Below are 12,609 nucleotides of genomic sequence, written 5' to 3'. Positions count from 1 at the left end.
ATAGTTGATGATCTCTCAAATTGACCCTTCAGGTCCCTTCTAAATGCCCATTTTTTATCTACTAACTTTTACCTTCTCCTTAGTCCATTTCTCCTTATTTGACACTTTTCATGCACTGCTATCCGGCTCCTTGCTTCCCCGCTTATTTGTGTTTTTTAAGTTTACCTTTTGGAAGTAGCCGCTGGGCATCAGGGAAAGGTAATTGCATTTTTGTTTTATATAAAAATGCCAAATTAACCACAGGTGCATCACCATGCATGCACATATATGGGCAACGATCTTGGAATGCTTTTTGTTAATTTAAAATAAATCCAAAATTGTCACTCAAACATGCATAGGGTGGGGAACAACAGCAGCCATCTTGGAAATGTGTTCCTCATCAAGTAAAAGAAGAAACATTGCAAGTTGACCTACTGTATGTGCATGGGGATATACATGTGCCTTGATGCTCTGGTGGCCATTTTGTTTTTCTCCTTTTTTAGAGTGAAACAGCAAACAATCAGTGACAATGTCAATAGCTCAGCACTCACATTTGAACTCACTATTTTCTTTGTCCATGTTTGTTTAAATGCTCTCTCTTCTCCCCATACAGATCTCTGCAGACCAGCACATAGAAGCAGCTTGTTGCATTAGATGCTTTATAGTTTCCTCATTCATTCAGTCATTCATAATACAATGTTGATTGTACAATTTGCTTGTTGCAGCTTGTTGCATTAGACGCTATATAGTTTCCTCATTCATTCAGTCATTTATAATACAATGTTAGTTGTACAATTTGTTTTGTACAATGTTTGTATCTCAATGCACATCATACAATATTTGGTACTGCATTTTGAACAGTTAGTTATGTTATATGTTATGTTATATATTTTTTTTATAGTGCACAGCTGCCCCAGCAAAGATGCGTCCCAGCGCTGACAGCAGAGAAGAAGAGCCGCAGATAGAGCCAGGGCCTACAACAGGGGAAAAAAATATGTTTTAATTGCTTTCCCAAATGCCATGTAGCTGTTCAAGCTGCGGATCTGTAAGGGAAGGGAGTTCCAGAGTTTTGCTGCAAGGGTGCGAAAAGAGCGCCCCACGCACGCATCCTCCTCACCGGGGAACAACCACCAGGTGCTGCACCGCAGATCGAAGTTGGCGGGTAGGTAGATAAGGCAAGAGCAGGTTGGCCAAAATACATGGGGAAGAGAGGTTCACAATTTTAAAGGCCAAGTAGATGGCCTTAAACTCTATTCGCTTAGCCACCGGCAATCAATGGAGTCGGTGGATGGCATTGGCTGTGGAGCAAGTTCTGGGGAGACCAAACAGAATTCTGGCAGCCGCATTTTGGACCCTCTGCAGTCGCAAAAACGCTGCCTTGTTTGTCCCCAAATAGAGCCAGCTGGCATAGTTCAGTCTCGACAGAATCGAAGCCTGGACAATAACTTGCCGGGTAGACGGATCAAAGAAACCCAGCAGAGGTTTAAGCCCCCGCAGTAGACCAAGACAAGTCCCTGCCTCTTTCTTTGTTTGGACTTGAAAACTGAGGGCTGAGTCCATCCAGACCCCCAGATTTTTTACCACCTGCTTGGGGGCAGGCGAGCAGTCAAGGGTTGTGGGCCACCAGCAATCACTCAATTGCTCAGAGTCTCTCCCAACCATCAACACCTCAGACTTACTGGGGTTAAGCTGGAGACAGTTGGCAGTCATTCACTCTGTGACAGCTGCAAGATTGCTCCGGAACTTGGGAGCATCCTGTGTAGAGTTGTCAGAGAGTGTGCCATCAGCATAAGAGACAATAGTGAGCCCTCTACCACTGGCCACAGCGGCTAACGGTTGGACATACAGATTGAAAAGCATTGGACTCAAAGCTGAGCCCTGTGGCATGCCTTGTTTGATGGAATGGACACGGGAAAGAAAGGGGGGGCTGTCACCTGGAACGTCCTCTCAGAAAGAAAGGAGCTGAACCAATCCAAGGCAGAGCCCACTATGCCAGCCTCCTCCAAACATTGCAGTAGGATCTTATGGGAGACCGTGTCAAACGTGGCACTGAGATCTAACAATATCAGTGCCGTGGTACGCCCAGCATCTAGTGCTGTCCGTAGATGTTCGGTCACAGCTAGGAGAGCCAGCTCCGTGCTTGGACCTGGGCGGAAGCCATTCTGAGGGGGATCTAAGATGTTATTGTTATTCAGAAACTCTGTTAAGATTGAGTTAACATAGGCCTCAGCAATCTTAGACGCCCAAGGTAGAAGAGATATAGTTCTCCGGTTTGGCTGAGTCCAGAGTGGGTTTTTTAAGCAAAGGGACCACCCTTGCCTGCTTCCACATCTTAGGGACAACCGCCATGGAAAGGGACATATTAATCACCTGGCGCAAAGGTGCCAGGAGCACCAGGCAGAGATTTCATAAATTGGTCAGGCTTGAGAGGGTCCGCAGGAGAGCCAGATTTAACTTTGCTACATATTAAACGCAGCTCATCCTGTGAGATCGACGGGAAGGCCGCAAGAGTACAGGTAGAGGAGGGACTATGCACAGAACTTAGACACGCTGGAACCAAAGGGAAGGACGTAGAGATGTTTTCCACCTTCATAACAAAGAAGGTGGGAAGGTCCTCACATTACTGATCTAACGTGATCACAGGTGCTGTTGAAGTCTTCATCGATTTAAGATCTTTGAGTATCGCGAAGATACTTTTGGCTGGATTGTTACTCGCCCTGATTTCATTTGCAAAGTAGGCTGCATTTTCTGATTGAATAACCCTGTGGTAACTCTTGATGGCGGCCTGATAGCACCCCTTCAAAACCGGGTCGTAGTCCTGTCTCTATGCCCGCTCTGACTTTTTAAAGGCCTTGCGCATAGTGGCCAGCCTGTCATTAAACCAAGGATTGGACTTAGAATTACGGCTCTTCGACCACTTAGCAGGGATAAGTGTGTCCAGAGACTGAAAAATCTAGTCACAAAGCGCCTTGTTAGCAGCGTCCGGGTCAGCAGGCAGACTGGGATTATTCAAAAAGAGAAGGACATGGAATTGCTCCAAATTCATTTTGTGTCAGGGGCGTTTAAAAGAGGGCTTCTGGACTACCCTCAAAGAGGGTTCTATGCCCGGAAGTGTCATGGAAACCAGATAGTAATCTGACCAGCACACTGGGATAAGAGTGTTAACTTTAAGGAGAGAAAGGTTGGAGAAGACTGGGTCCAGCAAATGGCCAGCAGAGTGGGTAGGACCTGAAACCAGTTGAGTTAGCTGACTGGCTGCAAGGTCCGCTAAAAAGTTGCCCATCTCCGTGTCTATATGGCTATCTAAATGCAAGTTCAAATCCCCAATAATGCTAAAGTTGGCTGCTCTCATAGCCAGGATGCTGCTTACATCAATGAGTGCTGCCTTGAACTCCTTGGCCGGCCCTGGTAGGCGATTGACCAGCAGCCCGGACATGATATAGATGGCGCTAAAGGAAATTCTAAAGTGTGCACATTCGCAGCCCGCTACAGTCTCTTTGACAAAAGTGCACTTATAGCGTGATTAAAAATGACCGCAATGCCGCCTCCTCTCGACTCTCTATTCAGAGTCATAATACTGTAGCCCTGGAGAAGCGCTAAGCCTGGCTCAGCAACCATATCATCCGAAAGCCAAGTCACCGTTAAAAAAGAAGACTTCGGGGGAGTCATCCTGCACCAAATAGTAGACGTCCAAGTAATGTTTGGCTAAAGTGCGGCAATTAAGATTAAGGATTTTAATAATGGGCCTGGAAGAGGGAGGGGGAGAATGCGGTGGCGTTGTGGACTAAGAAACAAAACCACAGCTTTTGCAACAAAACGAGCCCTAAGGCAGCCCGCAAAGGGGGTGGCTGCACAGCCTCACCAATTTTCTGACAGCCAGCAGGTCTTCGTGGGAGTAAATCAGCATACCTCCCGCGAAACTGGCAACATCACTGGCATCTGGAGTCGTCCTGATGCGGACGGGCGCAGACGGGCCACTGTACTTTTAGTTTCTCATTACTAGGTAGTTTTGCTATGTACTGACTGCATCGTGAGTCCTGTACTCCTAATTCTTTTTTTAAGCTCCTACAAAGTGGCAAACCTTTTTGATTACATAAATAAATACAATTAAAATATCAGTTTTAAATTTACAGCATTCTCTCTTATTCTGTGATAGGCAAGTACTGCCTGTGGCTGACAAACCACCTTCCTTAAGCCAGTGTAGTTTCGCATTTATTTCTGCTCAAGGTAGCCTTACACAATCCCTAGCTTCGTCCATGGTATGCAAGTGACTGGCTCCGTTGATCAGCTCTGCCTTTTCAACCATGCCTGATCCAATTTGCTGGGAAGCACAGACGCTCCTCATTCCATGCTTCCATTCATGCGTGCTCCAGAACTATAGCAAGACTGGAACGAACAGTGCTTCCAAGAGCAGTGAAAAGGACCAAGACAGAATTGACAATCACTTTCTTTCTTTACTCATTTCTGCTCTTTACTCAATTCGCTTCTGAAAATCAGAGTGCCCCATCCAGAAGTCCTGTTGAGTATCTCAGCTCCTACCCCACTCCCGCTTTGTCTTCTCCTGAGCATGCACCATTTAGCACTGAAGTACACACATTCTCACCCATGGCCTGTGAGAGCCTGGCAGCATCATCCGGATGCTCCACCACACTCCGCTGTGCCTTAGCAGAATGGTCCATCAAGTCAGGATGAATTAGGTCTACCCTCTCCGACGCATATGCCTCAAGATACAAGATCATTGCTTGCCTGAATCTCTCTAGACATATATCGATAAAAATTCCAGGCAAGTATTAGCCTTCTGCTCTTTTTGTTTCACTAATCACTGCCGTGAATTTGAAGCAAAATATGATGATCTCTTCATCATTTAAAGGTCTAATTCGGTCCTTGATTCCTTTACCTCATACTCATTATTTGACCTCAGCACTCCTCAGGTCAAGGTGCACCTAGCCCAAAAGGTATCTAGTTGCTGGCAAGGCCAAGACTAGGAATACATCATTTACAGCAGAAGAGCCTTCAGCTTCTTCTTACACTGTTAGTTGGACCTTCCAAGATCCAAGGAAGACAATACCACCAATGAACCCGCATGGCTTAGAGAAGCTTGCCACCGGTGTCACTCCTCTTGACGATAGGGATGACTAACAAATCCTTTTCCTTGGACATTGGAACATAACATGGAAAAGAAGGCTTTCTACTGCACACTCCACCCTGGACCCACTTGCGCACACAACAGTCATGATATTTGGCTGTAAATATGTGCTTAGCAGATACTTTTTAAATCTTAAAGACATAGGCTAACCAACTCTTCATTGCCTAAAAATGAACAATTCAGAACTACTCTTTTTCTGGTACAGTTTGCAAGCAGCAGTGCCAAAGGCTACAGGCGCTTTTGATTGCTGTTTTCTTCATATATTCATAGCTCTATTGAGGGTTAGAATCCAAGAAGGAAAAACATCCAATGGCTTCTCATCCTGTGGGATGAACTCAGAAGGCAAAAACCACAGGCAAAAACATGTCCACTCTTCATAGAAAATAGGAAGGGTCAGAATTTAGCTTACCCGTACTTGTTTTAATCTAGCAATTGTGGGTGCACACCAGAACATGGACTTCTATTGGAATTCTCAAGGGCATATTATCAAGCCCATTATCGCCGCTTTAGCGGCAGTTTTCTGCCGCTTAACCGGCGATAATTTTTAACGCCGTCCTTGATAATTTGCCCCTTTGTTTGGCCTAAAACAACATCGTCTACTTCCAAGCTAGGAAGTGCCCGGAGTTAACCCTCCGCATTGTGACTATGTTTCGTGACTGTTTATCTAATCAATAGGTCCTGTGTGGATTAGCGTCAAAGGTGTACGCGGAGATTCTATTTGCTCATACTTTTGTGGATAAAAGAATGATCCAACTTCTGACTATCTTGCTCTTGATAGTCCTAAGGAAAAAGAGGGTTCTTCTGTATTATTCATTTCTCCTTTTTTTCCCCTTGACTTTCTTTTTTTTCAATAATTTTGGAGGTATGTCTTAATGTTAATGTTAATGTTATGGGGAATTTATAGAGCGCACGGCTACTCCAGGTAGTATCCCGGCGCTGAAAAGGTCCCCCTTGAAAGAGAGATAGTATGCATTCTAATCCTAACAGGTCCACAGTTACTGATGGAACAACCAGGTCTTAAGTTGGCGCCTGAAACTGAAAAGCTCCTGTTCTTTTCTGAGGGCGAGAGGTAGAGTGTTCCATAATCTTCCCACTACCACCTGGAAGGAGCGACCCCCCTTCCTAGTCCGGAAGAATTTGGGCACCAGTAACAAGTGTTGTGTTGATGACCTCAGAGTCCTGGCCGAGGTGTAAGATATAATTCTCTTTCTAATGTACTGAGCCCCACTGTTATGGAGAGCCTTAAAGGCCAGCACAAGAGACTTAAAAATTATCCTGTTCTTCACTGGAAGCCAGTGTAAAGCTTTTAAATGAATCGTCATATGGGTCCTAGGCCCTACCAGAGAAATAGCTCTGGCGGCCGCATGTTGAACAACCTCTAGGCGACCTAATAAGTAAGTAGGGATTCCCAGGTATAAAGCATTTGCATAATCCAACCTGGACATAATCAGGGCTTGGACCACAGTTTTTCTATGGGACAAGGGGAGCAGAGGTAAAACGTTTCTCATCATTCTTAGAAGTCTAAAGCACATGCCAGCCACAGATTGCACCTGTGACTCCATGGAGAGATCTGAGTCAAGCATGACTCCCAGATTTTTAACGATGGTAACTGGGCTAGCAGGTGGCAATTGATTCTGGGGCCACCAATTCTGCCATTCATCACCTGGGGTATGTCCAAAGAAGATTATTTCAGTTTTGGCGGAATTGCATGACAATTGGTTTTGGCGGAACCAGTCAAACACTTTAGTCAGGCATAAATGAATTAAGTTTTCATTAAACGGCTCGTCCTTCTCACACGTGAACAACAGTTGGGAGTCGTCAGCATAAGTTATAACTTTTGCCCCATGTTGTACCGCAAGGGGTGCCAGCGGTGCCATATAAATATTAAATAACGTTGGGCTCAAAACTGAGCCCTGAGGCACCCCAACATTCATCGTAGGAATATCCGCAGAAAAAGGGGGAGACCACACAGATTGCTGACGACCTTCCAGAAGCGAGGAAAACCACCTGAAAACCGTTCCCCCAATACCACATTCACTGAGTCTCTGTAGGAGTCGTCCATGAGGCTCGGTATCAAAAGCAGCCGAGAGGTCCAGCAGTATGAGTACTGCCTTACCTCCTCTGTCAAGGTTGGCTTTGATAGTTTCAGTGTCTTCCAATAAGGCCGTTTCAATGCTATAGTTAGCTCTAAAACCCGATTGACTGGGATGAAGAGCATTGGTGGCCTCAATAAAATCAGCGATGACCACATTCACATACTTCTCCAATGCCTTGGCAAAAAATGGAAGCAGTGTTATGGGCCTATAATTGCTTACCACTACAGAGTCCGCTAAAGGTTTCTTTAGAAGAGGAATAATTTTGCCTTGTTTCCACCTCACTGGGTCCTTACCTCTAACAGGGACAGATTCAGGACTTGATTCACAGCTGGGTTCAAAACCTCGGCTACAGATGCCATTATTTTTGCAGGGCATGGATCTGATGGCAACCCAGACTTAAGCGCCTTCATGCGGGTTGAGACCCTCGTCCCTTTTGTTAGAACAGAGTGAAGTTGATTTTTTACTTTGCTTTAGCAGGCACAAGCAGGAGACAAAAGACTGGAAGGTTGTTTTTAGCATTGAAGCTTGGTGAAACTGGCTACTCTTGTTTTTCCAGGAATGTCTGCTTTTAGTGAGACACATATGAGAGTATATATTAATGGCTGTTCTAATCAGTACTTTCTTGTTTTCTCCAGGTTCTTTTCCCTGCTGCACTTTTCCCTCGCCTGATTGCCCTAATACTCTGTATAATACTAGCTTTGGAGTATGGGGACGTCGGGATGTGGAACACTTTGAGCATCATTCCAATTCCAAGGACTTTCGCCTTGAGGATCCAACAATATGGGCCCAGGCAATGTCGAACTGGAGGAAGGCAAGGGACAAGTCGGTGAATAAAGAGGTGCCTGGGAGTATTGATGTTGTGATAACCAGTTACCTGCAACAAGGCGCACATGAAAAGACCTGCCAGATCAGAAAATCTCGGCATCTATCTTAAATGTCACCTGTTTCTATATAATACCTTGCTTCCATTTGCCTCCCTAGGCAATCAGGACTGGACCAGAAGTCATGTTTAGCTTGCTCCAGGAAGCATGTGCCCCAAACACTCCTGACCAGCTGCGGGCTTACCTAGTCACTTCTGCAAAACCAACCAATGAGCTGACATCTACACATGTTGCAGCCTGCCTAGGCATCTCTGCAGGCCCTAGAAGAAGAAACTAAGAGAAAACAGGTTAGTGCACAAAATGGCTTCCGCAAAACCCACAGTGCTCAGAAACTAACATCACAACTAATACTGCTCAACTTTTAATAGCAGGGGGACAGACACCTCAATGCAGAGAATCCACAAGTCTGTTGTTCATGCATGTCTGCACAAGAATGCAATGGCACTGATTAATGTGACTAGACCCATGAGGATGAAGATACTATTGTGAGACAGAAACCTCAGCAATATAGTGTATTAACTAGTAGAACGTTTTTAAAACAATCCTTGGGCCTGATTTAGACTTTGGTGGATGGAGGTAAATATTTCTGTATGTCAGAGTACTTTATTCCCTCCACACAGAGGGTCCTCCACCTGCCAAATCTAGAGTTTTTTGACAGCCCGGGGACATCTCTTAACATTGGAAGGGGCCGCCACAATGGTGGTTCCTGAACAATGTATTCAAAGTTTGATGGACGGTACCATCAAAATGACCGCCTCCCTGCACCGTGAAAGTTGTCTCCAATGGTGTGTGGGTAATTTTGCAGTTTTCACTGCCCATACTACTAGGTTTTACCTCGCGGTAAGGGAAAGTGACAACTGGCCTTTCGACCGTCCATTCCAAATCAGGTGAGCGGTCAATTTGTCAAACCTCCTATGGCCCTTACTTCATCGGCCCATCAGAGGAGTATGTCAGAGATGGAGTAATTTCTGTCTCTGGCATACTTAAGGTCTGCCCGTTTGTAAATCTGGTGGGTGGACCTTCAGTTTGCCAGAGAGGGTACTCTGTCACCGTTGCGATGGAGTACCCTCTCTGCCAAACTCTAACTCAGCCCCTTATTGTGCTGTTGTGCAAGAAACAGGTAGAACACACCAAGGAAGACTCTTGTGAACTCTCAGCATCACTATTATAGAATCACTTAGATTCTTTACAGTGTTATTTCAACGAGGGGTCACACTGACCAGCATTTAATGTTGTACAGTTGTTTCTTAAGTTGTCAGATGCTAAAGAGACACACTGAAGAGAGTACATAACTGAAGGCCACAAAATCCTGCATGTCATTTAGGGTCACACCTGCGACCCCTGGCTTGCCCCTTGCTCCCCTTGTCCCTCCCTTTGCGACACCTGGCCTCAGATGTGGCAAAATCATTGCCTGGAACACAGGGCAGCTCGTCCTAATGGACGTTGTCAAGAGCTCCATTTTGGGTTGCTGTCAAATTTTGTATTACACAAATAGTGAATAATAATATTCACTGTTAGTGTAATAGAAACATTGACAATAATGAGATGGAATTCGACCCTGTCTGACAACTAAGGTACATAAAAAATTATTTTAAATGTATGTTGTATGCATGCTTGCAGGAGAGTGTTTTTATCTGAGAGGGAGTACGTGAATGTGTATGCATGTTTAAGCATGCATGTTTGAGTCACAGTAAAGGCCAAATGGTGTGTGATGTCTCTTCTGCTACCCTTGGCATTTTGGTTAATTGATTTCCATGCACAAGGCACAGACAGACAGTTAAGTTTAAATCAGTGGCGGCTAGTCAAAATAAAAAATTATTGGGCGCAAGTATGCACCACTCATCATAAATTCGAGAGCTGTCCACTAGCAGAAAAAGGAAGGACTTCTTTCCTGCTTGTGGAATGCAACTCCAAGCAATCCTGGAGCTGCTTTGATGCTGTGAAAGCAGCTCCACGATTGGTAGGAACAGGCCTGTGCCAGCAATCCTCATACTGCTTCACAGCCTTTGGATTGTTGGGTCTACAGTTCGCATGTCGGGCTGGCCGCCGCAAGACAGCCGGCCAATCCGACATGCGCACTCTAGACCAGTGCTGACATCCTGCATTTGCAGGATTCAACCCCGCCCCATCCTTGCTCTGTACACAATGAAAAGATGCTAAATGTACCAGAAGGAATTGTAAGTTCCAGTTTAATTCACCATCATGAAGTGTGACCAGCAGCTTCGGGCAGGAACCTTCAACTGACCACATTCAAATAATACATTCCACTCATGCTGTATTTCCTACAATAATAAGGCCAGTCTATTTCTAATGGAGCCCGAGACATAGAACTTAACACACAACATGAGCTGGTATGGTGGCAAATAAATAAAATGGCATTGACATGCTGTTGTATTTGTTTGCCTGTTGCACTCGCAGCAGGTGGGGCAATGCTACTCCCCTCCTGAGGAGTAGCCACATCTGGGTATAGTAAACATATTAGCCAAGCATCATTTTAGGAGGCTGGGTTACTTAACATCTGTTCCTTCTCTCTGTGTGCACTGCGTTTGCAGAGCTACAAAATCAAGGCTTTGATTTGTGCATCTTGTGGCACTGCCCTCATAGCCAGGACCAGTTTCTCTCTCTCTCTCTCTCTCTCTCTCACTAAACCCAATCTATTCCCTGTTGGTGCTTGTCTTTATCTCACTGCGTCAGTCACAGTATACTCTGGTAAATTTGCTACTTGTTATATACTCCTTGTTATATTGAAAATAATTGCAAAAACTGTTCCCACCTTATTGTTTTCTTCCATAAGACTTCCTTGATTCTAAGAACTCCGTTAGCTACTTAAAGGTGACATTATACGGAATTCACTGACAAACAGTGAAAGAATATGACAGGTTGATGAAGGCACACAAACACGAAATTTGCTGTTCACTATCGAACTCCACATGCGGCAATGCATACTTTGATATAATTTTATCAATAACTTTTAAGAAAGGCTGGAATTAAATGCGCTTTAATACATTTATACAAGTATGTGCAATTTTAGTTTCAAGTGGGTAAGTAATGATATCTAGAATTCAAATGCAAAGTCATGAAACATATAGGGTGCATGTGTATGTTTCATTTTGAGTAGATATACATCCTGGTTGATGTGATGGCAAAATGTCCGAACCCTGTCGCTAATTACCCCTTCCCATCCAGTCAACTTTCCCAACTCCTCTTTCTTTGGCTATGAAAGTTATTTCACTCTAACTCCCAGTTCCAGTATCAATTGATATCACATACTGTGCAGGAGCAGACACAGATCCAGTTTTATCTTGTTAAAGAAATGATAGGAAAACGATGTGTCCATATGAAATATTTAACTCTACAGGTTCTGTAATACCTTGGACTATGAACCTATAAGGCAAACATGGGCTGTAAGAGATATTCGAAGTTGAAAGACTATTCTCGAGACAGCAGTGTTTAAAAACAATGAGCAGGAAGGTATGAAAAATGACAAAGCTGCTTTATTTATTATGACTGTAAAGTTCACATTGAATGGCAAGTGGACAGGGGGGTAAAATCTCATGACAGGGCAAACTACAATTCACAGTTCAGCTTTTGATGGGTGCTTTAGTTTTGAATAAGCAGCAAACATACATGTTCTTCCTTTGTCTTGGGAACAAAAGCAACTTCATTGTTTTCTTGGTCATTGGGCTATTCGTAACTGATGTAGTCTGTTAGATTTCAAAAACCTCACCATGGTTGAAATATTTGTTGCATAATTTGATGCTGGGTTACCTGTACATATTGTCTGATTGACCATATTGTGTGTAGATGTAAATTCTATAAAAAATGTTAAATACTCTGACCTTAAATTAATACACTTAGGAAGAAATCCAAATTAAACAGAACACAAATATTTATTTGAGAAAACCCCCAAAAAAGCTGCCAAAAAAGATGGCGAACGCCTTGACAGCTTTAACTATCAACTTAAATTGAATGTCAAGTCACTTGATTCAATGCTGGACACCAACCTCACTCTAAGGATCACATTGCCGAAAAAAATCAAAGAAGGCCTGGTACCATCTATCTCTTCTAAAGAAAGTGAAACTGTTTCTTTCAGAAAGTGATTTTAGAATTGCGGTTTAAGCACTTGTACTTGCACACCTGGATGGTGTAATGACCTGCTCCTTGGTCATCCTACTCCTGATTGGCATATTTAACTTACCTATAAAACCCTAGTATAAGGTACCCACAGTGTACCCAGGGCCTGTAAGTTTAATGTCACTAGTGGGCTACAGCACTCATTGTGCCTCCCACTACAATGACAATTCAAACATGAATTCAGGCCTACCAGTAGTAGCCCGGCTGTGCAGGTTTAAACTGCCAATTCGACCTGTCAAACTAACCCCATTTGACAGGGCTAAAGCTTTCCATTTAAAAGTCATCTCTAAGTACGCTTTACTTTTCCTTAAGGCAGGGTGCATGGTATTTAAAAGTAGGTCATGTAAAAGGTTAATGTTAAACTAGTGACTAG

This window comes from Triturus cristatus, chromosome 2_2 (genome assembly GCF_964204655.1).
Source record: "Triturus cristatus chromosome 2_2, aTriCri1.1, whole genome shotgun sequence".
Taxonomy (NCBI): domain Eukaryota; kingdom Metazoa; phylum Chordata; class Amphibia; order Caudata; family Salamandridae; genus Triturus; species Triturus cristatus.
Note: the sequence above shows the minus strand (reverse complement) of the source record.